The 19,392-nt window shown below is 32.4% G+C and overlaps 1 protein-coding gene and 1 long non-coding RNA gene across 4 annotated transcripts in view; one reads left to right on the forward strand and one right to left on the reverse strand.

Moving 5' to 3' along the window:
- The window catches only part of LOC126925022 (octopamine receptor beta-2R-like), a 543,796-nt gene that overhangs the window by 271,048 nt on the left and 253,356 nt on the right, over positions 1-19,392 (forward strand). The gene's annotated exons all lie outside the window — the stretch shown is intronic.
- Positions 12,462-17,774, reverse strand: LOC126925036 (uncharacterized). 3 transcript variants are annotated; one of them, XR_007713786.1, is made up of 3 exons: positions 15,124-15,688; positions 14,913-15,009; positions 12,462-13,485 (listed from the first exon to the last, which is right to left on the reverse strand). It is a non-coding gene; the product is annotated as an uncharacterized LOC126925036 (long non-coding RNA). The 3 variants fall into 3 exon arrangements; XR_007713787.1 differs by lacking the exon at positions 12,462-13,485 and adding an exon at positions 16,874-17,774 and having other exon boundaries at positions 14,949-15,009; positions 15,124-15,290; XR_007713785.1 differs by lacking the exon at positions 12,462-13,485 and adding an exon at positions 16,849-17,774 and having other exon boundaries at positions 14,949-15,009; positions 15,124-15,290.

The raw sequence follows: 19,392 nt of genomic DNA on the forward strand, positions 1-19,392 counted from the left end.
TTATGAATAGATTTCCATTAAACATTGTAAAAATGCACCAACAACGAAATTTTATAACTATATTAGATTACATCTTTTTGCAAGTAACAATTCAATATACATCTCATTAGAAAACAAAATAAAAATAAACAATAAATTAATAAGCAAAACATTGTCTGCTTTTTATTCTAATTCGCTTTTTTCCTTTTTCTTTCTAGTCTTCTTAAATACATACTTTATTAAAAGACATTATAACCCAAATTCGTGTCATTATCCATAATAATATTTATCGTTCATTAATTTCTGGGTAAAATACTTCCAACATTTGATCGTTGTAACATTTCAATTTAAATAATATCCGCTAATCAGTTATAATATATTAATATATCTTTAGAATTAACAAATTTGAAATAACATCTAGAATTTTTAAAACGATTTTACTATCGATTTATTCCTATTTGTTTATTAAATATTTATATCAGAAATGATGCAACAAATCAACGTTTATGGGATTTGGCACGATATTGGGATTAATTTTCTTTTTTGATGGAATTTACATTCGGGTTAAATAAATAACAATTTTAAATTCATAATAAGGAGGCTGACAAATTAAAGTTGATTTTACTAGTCAGTTTGGTCAATGTTTACGTCACGCGATGTGTACATATATGTAGAATCTTCATTTTGGTATTTGAGATTAAATTATGAAACAAACTGGATTTATGCGAAATATATGATAATATTTTCTTCTGTATTTGAGTAATTCGGATTTAATTAAAAAGAAAATAATTAGTAGTAGCTCGCATATATATGGATTGTTGAAATATTTCCATATTTCTTCTAATTATTTATTTTGAACATTTTTATGGGATGTCGCTTGTTTTTGTAGGTATGTATATGTTCGTACTTCGTTATATTTAAAGATTTATTATGCTATTATAAACTCTTTCTACTGGAGAAGAAATTCATCCAGCGAATTAAATGATCACTTCACCTAATCAGATGCAAATCTTTTAGTATTAATCGAAAAATTTTCCGCAATTATTCGATTATTCAAGTTAGTTATTCAACAGGTATTATTTTTTCACCAAGGATGTTCCAAATCGAAGGAATTTTGGATTTTCGACATTTAAAAAGAAAATTTAACAAAACTTTTCGTATTCTTGTTTATTGTATAATTTACTATGAATGACACGGTACTCTTAATCAAATTGATGCCTTCGTTCGCGGTACAAGCTACTGGATCTGACGTTTAATAAACAATTTACTATTTTATTATTTTCACGTGGTTTACAATTATTGTTGATTTACGTTGGGTAATTGTCATTAACCTGTAGCACTGTAGTAATAAACTAAATCAGTTTGCAAACATAAATATACATTATGCAATAACATAATCTTATAACCACATAACAGACCTAGGTTTAATTTTTTACTTCCATTATATGACAATATACATTCGCATAATCATTCTCAGTTTACTAATACCACAGCCTTAAATATAACAATTCCTTTGTTGGACCAAATTTAGTAGATTTTTGATCAATATTCTTTCCTGAACTCTATACTTACATTATATTTCGCACACACCTAACACAAAATTTATTTTTGTGAACTCTTATTTATTCGAAGGCACCAGTCTCGTTTCAGAAACGATAAAAGCATTTCCAAGATGCAAGACATCTGATCGACTTGTATGTATGCTCGAACAACATTCGTTTTCTACTGAATTCGTTTATCAGGCAATTGCTTTTTCGTTACATGGCGACATCGTTCCACGTGACGAGGTAGTTGCATATCGAATGAAACCTTTTTGCAAGGTGAACTGACTCCATGGTTACGCGAATGAGCCACAAGGCATAGTTTGAATACGTATGAGGAATTGCGCGTTTAAATTTAGATACCAAAATGGATTCACTTGAACCAACGTCATCCGGAACCGCTTTTCTTTTATTCAACCGGAAACGTTTTATGCCGGATAATTCATTCATGATTCCAGCTTTTATTGCCCTTCTTAAGGCACCTTTGGAATGTAACCGCATTACTCTTATCTTGTTAAGGAAATTATTTATAGAGGCGAGGTGCTTTCATTCGAAGTATTCCAGAGATTTAAGGGCATGGCAATTCGTATCTAAACTAAGGATTTATAATGTGAACACCAAGGGAAAGACATACCATATTGTAGTATCGCGGAAAAATTTAGGTATACAATTTCTTTGATACTATTTATTATTTGTAATTTATTTATAATAAATTAATTATACAGATATTAATGAGACAGAAAACGATGGTTGTTTAATATGGAACTAATTGTAACAATCTTACTCTAACTTGACCACTCACGCAACTGGACAACGCCAACAACTCAACCTCTCAGCTACGCTAGAAACTCACGCAACTCCACAACGCTAACAACTCTACTCTCAACAACGCTAACACCTCTCGCAACTCGACCACGCTAACCACTCTACTCTTCGACTCCTCGATTAACTCTGACCTCTCGACTCACTCTCCTTTCTCGACCAACCGCTCAACGCTTCTCGATCAACAACTCTTTGAATTCAAATCGTCCCCCTCCATTAGCGCTATTTTTTCCTTTCTCTAATCCCATCCTGTTAACGCTCCGCAAGAACTAGGTGACTTTAGTCACATAGGCTTTTTTTTTATATAAACTAATAACCGAAGGATAGACGACATTGTTTTGGTTAGTTTCTAACCAGGTTTTTCCCTCACGATACTACAATATCTATACAATATATTATACTTTTTACTCTTCATTTGAGAGCGATTTAAAAATACAATACTTCGTCGAAAAATTATATATTACTACGTTTCTATTAAATCTGATTACGAAATTGTATTGAAAAATATTTACTTTGAAAATATTGATTTCAACTCTGGAAAAATGTTGATATTGGGTATGGCGTTAGTTTTTCAAAAATCTTTATGAATTTTCTATCTGTTACTAAAAGGCTTACGTCTTTAGACTGAATAATTTACTCTTGTTTTTGAAATATGTACAATGGCCTACGAAAGTATTCGGAAGAGAAATTCGGACTTATCAGAGAAAAGTTTTATGAATGCATTACATGCAGCATACGAAACTTTTTGACATTTCATTAGCATTGTAATAAAGCACGACTATCGTGATGATAATAGTAAAATTTTAAATCAATTTGAAAATACATATAGATGTTGCAAGACATTTATAGCAAACATACACTTAGTGAAAAATTGATATATAGCATAAAGAATAATCCTAAACATATAATCAATGCTAAGAATTATCTCACTAAATATTATGGCTTATTAATATAGTGAATAATTGATTGTTCAAATACTTTGGTAATTTTTGCTAAGTGTACACTTCCAGTAAATATCTTGTAACTTCTGTATACATTTCCAGATTCATTTTAAATTTTACAGTAGTCGCATCTCGTTACAAATTTGATAGAAAGTTTTACTTGATTTATTATGAAATTTCTCTTTGTTATAAGAAAAAATTTATTATTACTGCTAATTTTTAATTTGCGATTTGTCAAATCGCAATCAAATTAATGATATCTATTATAGTAATTCAACTGTTTATAATAATTAGACCAAGTTTCAAGAGAGTGTTAATAGAAAGAAAAATATTTAGCCTTTTATACTAATTATAAGCTCGAATTAATAATTTCCATATTATTAATATGTTGGAGATGAAAGGATACCGGGGCCTCCCCTTTGGAATTCTTAAAAAAATCCCCAATACTTTAGTCTTTATGATTTAACCCGATTATAATTGTCCGAGATTTGTAATAGTGAGCTTCGGTTCGAAGTGACAACTAGTAACTGAACGTAGCTGCGGTCACGGGATGAACGTTTTTACCTAACAGGGAGTAATTGTATAGCTCTCCTTAAAAAGGAATAATTGTAGCGGTACTCGACAGTAAACATTTCAACGGTATCTGACTCTTGGCTCGCCACACACAGACCCTATTCTTCGGGCAAGATGATTACCAAATTTCGATGCATCTCGACAGTATATATTCAGCTAGCCTGAGTACCCGCTATAAATCTTAGGATTTTGTTAAGTAAGGTCCTTCAAACGGACAAACAGTCTTTATTCTAACATTCCCTAAATCTATCACCTACTACGGGAAGATACGGGAAATCTGCGTTTCTCACGAACGATGTTTCCCGCTAGCAACTTTCTCTCAAGGGCGATTAGCATTCTTCTTTAACCACCAACATAGAAATTAACTAATTAACAGGAACGTCCAGTTCCCTCACTTTCCGAACGAAGGCTTTCCTCGACGAATCCGATGATCTCGTGTCCTTAGACACACCCCATCATAATTTTCCTCTGCAGCATCATCGTGACGGAAAGTCGTTCTCTCGTGAGGTCTCATGAGCGAGTTACATAGCGTCTTTGACAAAGAGTTAGTTTAGTAATACTTGTACCGTAGGCAAGCAAGTAGAGTACAACTGTTGAGAAACGCTAAGGTGGTATAATCGCTAGTTCCTATAAGCTGAGGTGGTACGATTTCTAACGACGCTCTTTTGTCTTAGGAGTCGACCACGTGTGAATTATCTAAGTGTACCCAGTGTGTTCAGACATTTTGTACGAGGTGGTGAAATATAAAAGTAACATTCAATCTGAGTGAATCTATTGAATATCAAGTCTAAACCTATATTTAATAACAACAACTTGGGCTTTGGAAGAAAGCGCATTTTATTATCCCGTTGACCGCGGATTCGTTATGGAACCTAAGATCATTGTCATTAGTATCTCGAGTATCTAATTACCACAGTTACTTGTCAAATTCTGTAATAATCATATTTGTACTAGTAAATATCTTCTCTATTGCATAATAACAATGTCTAATCCAAATGAAGATTCGTTACATGCCCCTAATCATAATGAGAATCCGACAAATATATATTTTTGTAATATGCTTTTTATAACTTATTTTTCATTTATCATTTTATTTATAATTAATAAGCAATGCTAGTAAAATTTGTTATCAAAATGAAAGTGTTCTACAACCAAAATGAGTTGGATCATTAATTTAATAATAAACCAAATTTAGATGGTGTTAACATAATAACATTTGTTGAAATATCATTTTCTATCTTTTTTATATAATTAGTTAATATAACGAATAACTACATACATTACTGAATATGATATTTTCACATTATGATACCAGATATTGAAGCGTGTTATCGTTTCTAACGTTTTCTTAAAAAATGTAAATTCCAAATTAAAATTTCATACGATCGTTGTTTAAAATCTCATGTTCCTCGACAAATAGTAGATTTGTAATGTAAGAACCTCATATAAAAACTGATGTAACTCTCAGGTCATATAGCTCTTTATGAGAAGTTTTTAAAATGCGGGGGCTTAATAAAAAAGACGTAATTTATTCATTATAAAATAACATAATTTTTCGTTGTCAATTTAAGTAATGATAATAATTTGAATTTTCAATTTCCTACACGTAAAAAAACAATGATGATATATGATAGTAATGTATAAAATACGTGAAAATCACATCTTAAATGTTTGCTTTATATTTAATGGTAAGTAATCTGTCAATTTCTTATTTCTAATTCTTCCTCCTATGAATTTTAAAACGTGAAAATACCATCGACAAATTTTTTGAAAATAGTTTCGCAAGATTTGTTTTCCTTCGCATAAAATCGATAAATATTTCGAAATTGGTTTTTGCACATTATGTAAATTGCGCACTAAACATGCTTGTGCAACGCCGAAAATATTTTTCACAGAAATTGCACACGTATCCGCAAGAAATATGCAGAACCGTCAGCAAATATTGGAAAAAAACTAATAGCTTAGCAGGTAGCTTGAGGACTCCAGAGATTTCAGGTTTGAATTCCGAGATGGAAAGCAAGATTTATTCCGATTTTTTGAACATTTAACTTCAATACGAATTCACGTTTACCTTTACGAAATATGGTGGAGAAATTGTGGGAAAATTGATCTTTGAAGAAAGGTATACAGACAATTACCATAAAAATGCATGTAACACGACATTGGAAATTAAAGACATAAAAGAAATTAAGTAAATAATAATTTAATGTAAAAAGATAAAATATATTAATATAAGGATCATATCTGCTCTACAATAGTTTATACATGTACAATGTATTTATGTGCAAGCTGTAAAAAAAGTGTTTTGTCCCAATTGTCATAGCTGCATTCTACATTTCTGGATCGATGAAGTTCGCTAAAAGCAAGTAGCAGCAGAATTTTGTTTTGTCCCAATTGTCATAGCTGCATTCTACATTTCTGGATCGATGAAGATCGCTAAAAGCAAGTAGCAGCAGAATTTACCTTAATCTTGAAATTCAAAGACAAATCTTTTTGTTGCGTCGTATTCTCTTCATCATGAGGATCGGAAGTCTCACAGGAACTATGGGTTGTAACTCGATTATTCTCTTGGAAAAAAATGTCAAAGTTCCATTAGTTTACGAACTCACTTTATTTGTAATATCCTTATATTTTGCTCTCATATACAGATAAAATAGCATTGCAGATAAAGATCTATCATTATATATACCATATCATCCTTTCTTTCTTTTCTTTGAAAAATGTCATTTACGTGAATTTCTAATTGTTGGATATTTCTTATTTGTTGGTCCCATCTATAAATCAAGTCTCTCAAAAGTTTTTTGTACCTCAAAGACAAAAATTAAGAAAGTTTACATCGGGTGATCACAAGGTCTATAATTTTGGTGCGGGTCTTCGACCTATCTAACGTGATTACTTAAGAATTGTCGAACTAGTCTGCTAAAACGGTGGTGCACCATCGTGCACAAAATAAATGCGAGGGAATGCCTTTTCCACATAGTACGATTACATGAAAAACATTGTGGTAATTTCCATTATTTCGATGATTTGGCAAATAAATAGCAAATATATAATATATTATAGAAAACCAAATTATTGATTCTTGTTTAAAGTTTCGTATTGCAGAGTTAGAATTACGATAACTTCATATTCTAATGTTTTGCCGGTTGTGCAACGCTTAGTTTGAATTATTATTCTGATCTATAAAAAGCACGTTTTTAATTTGTAGCCTTCAATGATAATATTTCTTCCTAGCAGCGCGATCATTGATTCGAAGTGTCTGACCTCTTTGCATACTCCAAGAAGACTTGCAATCTAATTATGCGACTGTCATATGCGAAACACCAGCATGCTTACCTATTCTGCGTAAATCTGTTGATGGATGGGAACGTGTAAGTGCAATAATTTGTTTTTCACACAACAATACACAGAGAATGGGCTTACTTTCTGATAACCGCTGATAAAATTTCCAATAGGTTCTCCATTTCCAAACCGCTGATCAAATTTTTAAAAATTTCGTCAATCAGAAACTTCAGCCTCTCTACGATACTTTCCGCAGCATCCAAGCCGCTCTTTATACAATTTCACGTGCCATAATTATCTAATGCCTCATCAATTAAACAAAGCATTTGCCGAATAGTGACACATTTTGTACCATTATAGACATCAAATTGAGCATTACAGAAAACACAAAAACACAGAAATCATTCGAAAGCTGGATAGAGGCTGAGACATACGCCAATAAGGAAAACCGAGACATAAACTATCTAGCAAGGGGAGTTAATCTGAGAAGATAGAATTGTGTTTGTTTTTTAGAAGAACACAAAATAAAAGTGTGTTTTGTAGTATAATGTTACAACAGTGTCGATTTGTTACGCCTCATACACAGCAGATAAGTTTTAAATATGTATTAGATATGAAAAAAAATTTATCTTACAGATGACAATACTTCGTCAATTTCTGACAAAACGGTTGAGTTATAACCTGTGGTTCCTTTGAGATTTTCGATCCTCATGATGGGTAGAATACGATGTAACAAAAAGTTTTGACCTTGAATTTCAAGGGATGTAGAATATATCTATGATAACCATCAAAAAATTTGTTTACATCCTGTATATGATATGTTCGCATATACTGCGTCTAACAATAAATTAGTCGCTGTATGTTACGACCGTTCGCGGAGAGACGCGGTCGCGAAGAAAACGAGTCAGCAAGAGGCGTAAATTCTCGATACGACCCGTATAATCGACGCCACGAATTAGTCGTTCCCCTGTTTCGGTTAAGATAACAGAGGTAGTTTAATGAATTTAACACTGTATTAACAGGTTAATATAGTTCGTATATTTAATAATAATTTGATAACAATGAAGCGACACAATTATTTGGTGATAAATAATGTTAATGTGTTACAGAAGTTGACTCGATTTTGTGATATCTCTCGATATATTCGTTAGACTTAGCGACTTTATTCATCAGACCTCTCGACGTATGCTGTTTAAATCCTCAAAAGAGACTGATTCTTCACCGATCATTTCTTTGTCTTCTCGGGGAGACGACCCCCTCTTCGCTCGGATCACGCCACCGTTCGCGCTTATGATCACGTATGCCACGTTCTTTGTGTAGATGAAATAACGGTCCGAAATCGATGTTTCTCGAACTCGCTGCCTGGTGGCAACTATGCGCTCGTCGATACATTGTATGTTTTCCGTCGGGCAGATAAGACGATCTGCGCGCAACACTGTAGGACCGCGAGCGACGGTTAGAAATACGACCTATACTGAGCCTCGTGGCATAACACTGTACATAGTGGACCACAGTTTAGAATTCGTCCAAAAAATGGTATTACATTATTGATCAAAAAATATAGCTAGTATATAGTTTAAGAAAAAATTTATTTCAACTTAAAATTTTCTCCACAGCTGCATCTATAGAGAAACTGTTTACGCTTTATGTGTATGATATCTTCCTGTATAATAGAAAACTTTTGTCAGAATAATTTTTTAATATCGTCGTTCATTTATGAAGTATTTAAACATTTTGAATTAATTTAGGCATTCTATATGGAAACGTAATTCACATTCAGAACATTCTGACGACTTCAATGATAATAGTTACATAATCTTAAAGTTTATCGCCTGGCTGTCACTGATGGCGAACAGATTAGTATCTACATACTCCATATCGTGAGATAAAATTAATCAGCCATTAAGGCACAACTTTTTCCTTAAACAAAATATATCATTTAATCATTCTCTACACTTTGAACAACAACAACAATCAACCATCGTTTCGTTTCCATAACTATGATGTTATTCGAATTTTAATATTATTTGAACATTATTCAAATAATATGTCTTATATAATATATTATAAGTTCTTTTGAAATAATTGTGCGGGAGTTTATTTGATATAAATATAAATAACTTAACTATAACGTTAACTTTCTTTACATTATTTCATTATATAGCTATCAAATGAAATAACTTCTTACTTTATTTTTTATTGTGTATTTAAATAAATTGTTATTTAAATAATTTCTTGAATACTTCCCGAACCTTTTATATTAATATTTTAAACTGTGTCAGAAATACAGATTTTTTTACATTTGCGTTCCATATCGATGACACTACACTGTAACTTGTCGAATTAATCGAATTGATTTTGGGTAACTGATTGAACAACGAGGAAGAACAGTAATTGAAAGCGTGAAGAAAAATCAACGATACCGAAAGTTGTACTTCTCCGAGCGACGAGAAGGTTTCGAATTGTCTCTGACTACTGATACGAGATTTACGAATGCTTACTGCGGATGATCATGCGATACGATACATCTGCTGCGACAGGATGCTAGACTGGACGTTACGAATGGTCAAGGATACAACGTCCGCGAGCGCGTATTGATATTGCATGCAATTGAAAGACCCGCACCAACTGATCGTTGACTAAAACGATCTTCATTTCACGACTGCCTGGAAATACTGTTTATAGTAGAAAATTTCGCAGAGTTGTCAACTGATCGTTTCGACTGATGGAACGATTCTATTTCTATAAATAATTGAAGACGTTGACGAGTCGGGAAATGTGGTTAAAAAGACGGGCAATTAATGATCACGACTGATGGACTGATTCTGTTTCCACGAGCGCTTGGAGTCGTGTTCACGAAAGCTTGGAGATGTTGATGAGTCTGGAAATGCAGATGAAACTGCTCTCTCTGAATGCTGAGAAATTGAAACGGTTCTTCAATCAACGTCTGGTGCTGAGGATGTTACCATGAAAAGGAGGATCGCGTGAGACTCTTTCTTCTGTAGGTCGAGGGAATTGACTAGTCTTACTCGACGTTCGGAAGAGATGCTTAAATATAACGTTATATTGTCAACATCTGCTCGTGTGAAGATATTGTTTTCATTTGCTATAATGGTAAATTTATCACAATATGAGTGTCTTTCTGAGAAAATATTAAAGACAAGAACAAATATTGATGGTAAATGTGGTTATAAACAGTATAAAAATTCATGGATTCTAAATTGAAGGATTTATTGTGATGAAATAGAAGTTGATTTATTAAAATAAAATAAAAGGTACTCATCATAAGTTCTTATGTATCAGATTATTTGTTATTTTCTTTGAACAATTTAATTGATTGGAATGAGAAATTATTCAGAAATGCTCTGTTTGTATTTCACATAAAAAAAAGTTACTTTTTCTATATTATGCATAAAATAAAATAACAAATCAGTTGAAATAATTCATTATTTCAAAATGTTATTTTTTGTTTTATTCCATATAAAATGTGCTCAAGCTTGTCTATAACGTTTTCATGGACGCCATGGATAAAGCGGGCGATGCAATTAGAAGTTGGTGAACAAATAGAGGAGCCAAATAGATTTTCAGTTTGATAAATCAGAAAGTTTCACCTCTGGCGGAACTTACGCCCACGTTACGACGGATGATCACGTGATACACGTGAAACTTAGCAGCCTGTTTTTAAATAAAAGTGCTACAAAGCCTAATTTCAGCTCGTTACGTATTAATCCACTGGTGCACAACCCATGTCAGTGGTAATTAATTGGATTCGGATAATTCCCTACTATCTACGAGAAACTGGTTTCTCTGACGGATTTTTTCTTCGATTCATGATGGATTCCGGAAAGCTGTCATGGTGAAATTGGAATTCTTGATGAATTACACTCTATAGTCGCGTTAATGGGTATGAAAATCGCTGTTGATACCACAAAGAACTTTATTACACATAATAAGTTGGGATAATTAAAAATTTCGATATTGAATTAGCACTGCATTGTCCAGATAGGACAGTATCTTTTTAATGTTATTTTGATCTATTTGATAAAAATTTTGTATTTCAGTCGTCGTTAATACCAGTTGAAAAGTTTTTTCAATTTCACCATGAATTTTCCGAACAATTCAATATTTATAACTATCACATAATACGAATCACTAATTTCACGAATTGAAACCAAATGTTTGAAATGACATATCAGTTTCTTCAAATTGTAAAAAATTCGATTGTTATTGCTCTTTCGCTATTACCAATATCTGCATTTTGTCAAATCCGTATAAATAACGCGCTATATTATTATCTTCGTCGCAAATGACTAGCAATCCACTCACGCTGAAGTGGGTCGTCGATCGACGTCTTCGATATTCTTCCTTCCATCGAAGAGGATCGCGCAACTGTTCCATGTACGCGTTTCTCATGCAAATATTTCCTGATCAATCGCTCCATCGTTCCAGTACAAAGACAACACGATCCACATCTACCCGTTTCCAAGCCGCCAGTTTACTCTGGATACATTTCTCGTTGAGTGGTATCGAGATGCAGCCTTTGAAGTTTTTTTCCACTTCTTCCTTTCGTTTTGACCCTCGAGTTTCTTCCGACGGAAGCAGACAAAGAATTATATTTTGTTTTAACTACACGAATGACGGAAACAAGATAAAAGATCCATCTTTAACGTTTTTAAGAATTTTTAGATATTGAAGTCGAATATTAAGTATCTAAACATGTTCACATAAGTTTTTATTATATGTACCTTTGGGGCAGTTTCATATTTTTACAACAGTTTCTAATACTTTTTGCATAAGGAAGTAAATTAGGTTTATAATTGTAACTTATCTTAATAATATACATTGGGATTGTTGACTTTAGAAATGAATATATAATAATAAAACATTTTTAGATTTATACTTTTCGGAGGCTTAATAGTTTATTTAATTTAGTTTATTAAATAGGTTTTAATTTAATTAATTTTATTTAATTTAGTTTACTTTGGACATATCAATTTTATTGCCAACGCGAACATTTAGTTTATTAAATAGGTTTTAATTTAATTAATTTTATTTAATTTAGTTTACTTTGGACATATCAATTTTATTGCCAACGCGAACATCGAAAAACATGATTGCTGTTTAAACCTTTAATATTTAGCGCTTATTCAATAGTAGTATGTGAGTGTATTATAAACTTACATTTAAATTTAAGGCAGACAGGGCCAGACCGGCACAACAATTCGATCATTCGTTACTTGAAGAAGACTTATCTAAGGATTTAGCAACAAATAGAATTTTAAGAATTTCAAGAATTTTTAATCAGATTTTTAGATTTCGCGGACTTTCAGAATTACTCAAATTACTCAGGATTACAAATTATTCAGGATTACTCAAATTATTTATTTTTTATTATTATTATTTAAGGATTGTAAGACTCTCAGAATTCGTTACTAGAATTTATTTTTTTATTTACTATTCATATACTACTAGCCGCGTGTGGCCGGCGTTGTTCGGGCATTTTAGAGAATGATAAGATCTGGTTGTTCTTTGTACGGTATTTTTAAAGAATTCGAAGAATAACCGCATGTGCCTGATGTTGCTCACGTTTTAAGAGAGTAGAGAATTGGTGAGGGTGGGTTAAAGGAGGTTTCATTTTCTTTGTTGACGGGTAGCACTTGCCTGATGGATTTCCGTTTCCTTCTACATATTCTGAATCCAACAGACTAAATAAAAGAATTACAATAATATTCATCATACTGGGTGGGAAAATACTTACCAGATTAAACTAAAAAGTAGTGTAACAATATGCAGAAACGATGTTCTTCCTTGATAAATAATTTCGATATCAACTTCTTTTGTGCCTTACCTCGGTTACGTCGCTCTATCTTTGCCGTGTAAAATTAACGCAATGTGATATTTACTTCAAGTTATTTAACAGGTTTCGTTGCGCGGCCGTTCAGGGATTTAGGGAATTTGAAGTGGATTGTCCAAGGGGTGGACTCTAGAGATAATTGGAGATTTGGATATCCGCGATATTTTTTGTAAAGCGCCAACTTTGTTATATCTTAGGTAATATTTGATCCTAAAACTTATATCATACATATTGCTGACATATTTTCCATATTTTTTGTGCATATTTATATATTTTATATAATTGCCATATACTTTTTCCATATTTAACCTCTGTAGTGTCTCACAAAAGTATTCGAACGCTGTAACATTGTTGATAGTTTTTCATCTTCCTTTGCACCAAATATAAACATCATTGCTAAATGAAAATATTGCTACGTTCACTTGATGTTAAGATATGGTTTCAGTAACAGTAAAAGTGTGCATAATAGTATTTAAAATGAATACCAAAAAGTCTGAAACAAAAGTGTGAAAGAGAAATATAATATTCTATTATATGAGGACGGCAAATTATATAACGAGATTGCCGGAATTGTGAACAGAAGTAAGTCTACAATACATTATATCATAAAAAAGTCAAAGAATAAGGGAACACTTGCAAACAAAGCTCGATCAAGTCGACCAAAGAAACTGACTGGTAGAGAGGAGAAAGTTATCATTCGCGAATTAAAAAAAAAATCCTACTATATTCGCTCCTCAACTCGCAAGTATGGTAGCTGATATGTTTCATAAAGAAGTTCACCCGGAATTATGTTGACGAATCTTATGAAACAATGATTTTCATGGCAGAGTACCGCGAAAGAAGCCATATATTAATGCAGTTTAAAAAAAAAATATATATATATATATATTAATAAAGATAATTCTTTTTGGGATAAAGTCATCTTTTCGGACGAGTCAAAGTTTAACATTTTTGGCTCGGATGGTCAAAATTATGTGTGGAAAAAACCAAATACGGAATTGAAAATTCGACATTTACATCAAACAGTGAAACACGGACGTAGATCAGTCATGGTGTGGGAGTATATGGCTGTCAGTGGTACCGGAAATTTGATATTTATTGATGGAATACTTGATAAATGTAAGTATTTAAATATTTTAAAAAATAACCTTAAAGAATAAATAAAGTTCATAAATTAGGATTATTGGAAGATTTCCACTTCAACAAGATAATGATTCTAAGCATACTGCTAGAATTGTGAAAGAATGGATCGTATATAACACACCACACATGTTAATTATTCCACCGCAAAGTCCAGACATAAATCCGATTGAAGATATATGGGCTGAAATCGGAAAAAGGTTAAATAAATTTCAGATAACCTCAAAGCAAGTATTGAAAGATAAAATTATAGAAATATGGAACTCCGTTGAGTGTAGCTTTACAAAATCATTGGTTTACAGTATGGAACGTCGATTGAGATTCATTATTGCTGCTAAAGGTGGTCCAACAAAATATTAATATTAAATAATTTAATAATATATGTAGCGTTCAAATATTTTTGTGAGTCATTTACAATGCGTGTTTCTAATAAATGTATCATAACTTCTACCTACGTTATTGAATCCTTTTCAAATTTCACTGACATAATCTTAAGACTTCCATCTTCCTATTGATATCTGCTTGTCTAAACAAATTACTTTAATGTACATTATTTCGGCCATCCAAGTTTGCATATGTAGGCATTCGACTACTTTCGTGAGCCGCAAAGAAACATCCGCAGAGAAAGAAGAGAGTTTATTTATTATTCGATCACGGAGTTCAGATATTTGAGAACGGTAATATATGTATTATTACTAAAACCCGACCAAGGTATCCCTCTGTTTACGGATAGTAACGTGTACAAGCCGTCTTAACCCCGAAATCGTTACAAATGCATACCGTCGCTGTTCAAGCCTGCTATTTGATCCTTGTCGCCTGTTTTTTCCTTCTAAACGTCTGCCAGCTCCCGGGGGACGAAATTCCACCGGCTGAGTCGCTGTGAACAGAGTGAAAAGAGTGTCCTTTCATGGGAATTGGGGCACAACATTCGAGAACGAATGCGCTTTCTCACGGGAATACCGTCGGGAATACGGTGTGTTGCGGTCTTTACCTAAAGTGCAGTCGCGCCATACATCATTGCCGGTGCAGAGAACACGCGGAGAAGAGAATCGTCCCGGACCTCGAGTCGCGCGAGGACAATGGCCATCAATCGGCGCATCGTTGCCGGATACGTCGTCCGTTTCGTTTCTTTTTGTTTCTGTTTGCTGGATCGACCGGCTGGTAGGTCGAACGGAACGTTTTAGACGAGTTCGGTGGTGGGGAAGATATGTTTAAAATATGGTTCGAGCGAGTTTTTGTGGCAGAGTTTATGTATTTGGTTTACAGAGACGCTTTGTCGGGGAAACACGCGGAGTGAATCATTCGTTTTGGTAATGGAAATCAAGATCAAATCCTCTCAATCCAATGCATAGCAATTATAACAAATGCAAATCAACATTTTACTTTAACTCGTTGCATTGAAAAGTTAAAAGTAAAATGATGCCGAAAATGTATGTAATATGCAAAATTATATAGAATATCTGAACTAAAATACTCGCTATAGTATAGCTATATTCAATGGGTAAAACTGTTTACTTAATTTCCATTTCTCTAATTACTAGAATAGAAATATTATATATGAAGAAATATATAGAAATATTATATGTCAATTGACAGCATTGGAATGGTAAGGACTGATTGACCCAAACCTAATTCAAACCTGAATAAACTTAACATAGACCTAAGAAAAGCGTAAACTAAACCTAACTAAAGGTAATTCAAATCTACCCTAACCGAAATCTAATCCAGAACCAGCTTTTTACATAAACAAAAACATAATATAAACCTATCATAAACCTGCCCAAACTTGTCACAACTGACGACATTGGAGTAATAAGAAGTAACATATTTTGGGCAAAGAAATTTTAATGTACTCTTTGCATCCAAGATAAAGAAATGAAGTTTTTTAAAAATGTGGTAATAAATTTCATGATTTTCGCGAAAAATATTAAATCAGATTAATGAATTATATATTTTAAAATATGTTGTAGCTCTTAATAAAAATGTTAGTTATATAATGAAACATTAGTATTACACAGTTTCTTTCATGTAGTAAATGAAATAACTTTTTAATATCGTAAAATTCCTTTTCCTTGATACTTCTCAACTCTCGGGTGGTGGAGGTTGAGTCAATTCTGAACCATACAGATACTTTATGTTTGAAGCTTGTGATCTTATTGTCATAAAATAAACATTTAACGACCGAGACGAAAATAAACAAAGGCTAAAACTATAATATAAGCGTATTCTGTATAATTATAGATTTTTTCACTTATTCTAGTCCAATTTTTATTTATTTATTTATTTTTAATCTAATCTTTCTTATGTACAATTTGCAATGTGCTTTTTACTGGCAAATCAATAATACTTGTTAAATTATTGTTAAATAGTAACTTTCAGAAGAATTGCGGATCCAAAGGTTAACACTTTAAAGATGATAATCTAGGTCAGTCACCAGTTATTCCGTTTCGTAACTAATAGGTGTTTCATATACTTATGAACAAAGGTGTATACTAACATATTGAAATTCAATGTCGTTTTTATTACCACTTTTCTATAAAACTTAAAGCCTGCTATGATCCTTGAATTTTTATCCTAATTTTTGATTCTTCAATTGTAGGATCTTTACTACAATTAGTTTATTTACAATAAATGAATTAAACATATGTTGGTTAAACAGGAAACGAGGATTGTTTAACGTGAATTAATCACAATAACGTATTATAATTAAGATAACTTGATAGTTAATTTGCTCTCGTCACCACGAATCCAACGTTTCCTCTTTCACGCGGACCACACTCTTGACAACGCTAGCAACACTATCTCCCTGACTTCTCGATTTACACTGTCTAGCTTCTCAACTCGCACTAACTGTTAATTCGTCTTTGTCCCTTAGCAACCCCTTGTCTTTTGTCTTAGCCCCACCACGCACGTGTTTCGCAACCGCTCGTGGCCAGGGTCACGCAGGCCTTTTCCACGGAACTATTCGATCGAAGGACCGACAATACATTGTTAGGTCTGTCGGTACTTTGGCTTTCTCGCGACATTGTTTATAGTTCGCCCGATATCTCTTAGGCCTTTCGTCCACGATACAGACAATCTTATTTTTATTTCGATAAACAGAAAGACTTCTAATGTTTTTAGAAAATGTTTAAACAATGAAACAGAAAATCGTGTATATCAATAACAACTCCTTTATATTTTTATTTGAGAAATACGATTGGACCGATAATGGCCATTTTATGTAAAACCTACAAACTTCTTAAAAAGCTTCTAAAAACCAATCACTAGAATGTCCGATAGAAATTAAAGAGCTAATTTGATCAAGGAAAAGTACATAGCATATGTGAGTTATTTTTTCCAATCTAATAACCAATTTCTTTATGACTTCGTACTTGACTCTGCACGGAATTTCACAGTGGATCATTTAATCGGAATCGTACATCAATCCCACTCGAAGTGGCAGTCCTCTATTTCCAGCGTCATTCATTTTGCGTCGTGAAAGGATATCGAACGTGGAAGAGGTCGCGGGATAAAGGTTGGTCCTCTAGCCATTCAGGCCACGAAACAAAGATTGAAAAGCGATACAGCCAGCCAGTTATGCTTTGACGTTTTCCAATTTCTGTACCCCTTCACGACAGGGGATTTATTGAAAAAAAAAAAGAAAAACAAGGGCCATGATCTTTGTTTCGTTGAAGATGAATAACCAAAGTAATGATCGAAGCGTTTATATTGATGAAGATTAAATATACATATGTATATATCATTTCGTAAACCGAATCATATAATTTTTAATGCACCAATTGATTGTAACTTGTTATTTCATAGAAATGAAGAAACTATTTTATTATTATTTATTACATTAGATAGTAAGCATATTTACTTCTTTGCAATGGCACATTTTTTTTTGAAAAATGATAGAGAATAGCGAGCGAAAGGTAATGAATTTAGTTAAATGTTTATGTGATCTTCAGCATTAGTCGATACTTGTATTTTCTTAAAATAATTGTACATGGCATCTATATTATATATATATATATATATATATATATATATATAATATTTCTGATGTAATATCGCGAAATGTATTTCTAATCCCATATGTTCTGTGAAAAGATGAAAATATGTCACTATACAAATGTCATGTATTTTTCTTAACTCTACAATTTTCATACGTAATATTCTCTTTTATCATCTCCGATATAAAAAATATTTTAAATGAACAAAGTTAATGAAGTACTTAGATGTATAACATCTTAATGTCTGATCATTATTTTTCGATAAGTAGGAACAAGATTCATATTCCGAAGACCGAGGTATAGAAACGTAATTTGTAACTATCTTTTTATCAAACTTATAACATGTACATTTCACATTTTCACCAAGTGTATCTTCAAATTTTTTCTATGTCGAAAATCGATTAGTGAAACGATAATGTTGGACGAAAGCGCGTACATTATCCCATCCCTATGATTTCCGTTTGAACCCCAAACCTTATCTGAAAGCTACCTAATTATACGTAATCGCTACTTATCCTGTTACCATCAAATCCCTTAACCTTCTAGTTCCTCAGGCACCTCCAATGCTCATCAATATATCGATATCTACGAACCGGTAATTTGCATGAAACTTTGATTGCTTAACGTTGGCATCATCTTACGTTAACTTGCTCAGAAATGCGTTTCGTAAATTACGAAAGTTAAATCCGCTCATTAATTTATTCAATGATTTTCGAAATAAAATAAAGAGGAAAAATATGGAAAATCTTTAAGCATCTTTAGTGTATCAAATAATAAGCGAAAAGAATTTTAACTTCGGAAACTCGTATGTTTGTTGGTTTGACACGGTTGGAATAGCTTTTTATAGTTTTTTTTACTTTTTTTCCCTTAGCAATGCTAGGGTAATTATTTATTACTATTACTACCAGTTTTTTTATACCTTCCCAAGTAATAAAAGCTATGAAACTGTAAAGTACGAACATTATAAAATTATAGAAGCTATGCTTCAGGCTAAGAAATATGGAACTGGTGAAAAAAGCCATAAAAGTCATACTCTAAACTCTATAATGAAAATTATAAATAAAAATAAAACTATTAAAACTATATTGATTAACCCGTTAAGGACTAAGGGAGAGGCAACGCGTAAAAATTCCATAAACATGGTTAAAAAATATAAAGTAATTTACATATCATTTTATCACACGGTACGGAAAATGTATTAAAATAGTATATACTTTAAAAAAAGTCTTTAAAGAGAGTCCACTATACAAAATATAAATATA

Source organism: Bombus affinis, chromosome 15 (assembly GCF_024516045.1).
Source record: "Bombus affinis isolate iyBomAffi1 chromosome 15, iyBomAffi1.2, whole genome shotgun sequence".
Taxonomy (NCBI): domain Eukaryota; kingdom Metazoa; phylum Arthropoda; class Insecta; order Hymenoptera; family Apidae; genus Bombus; species Bombus affinis.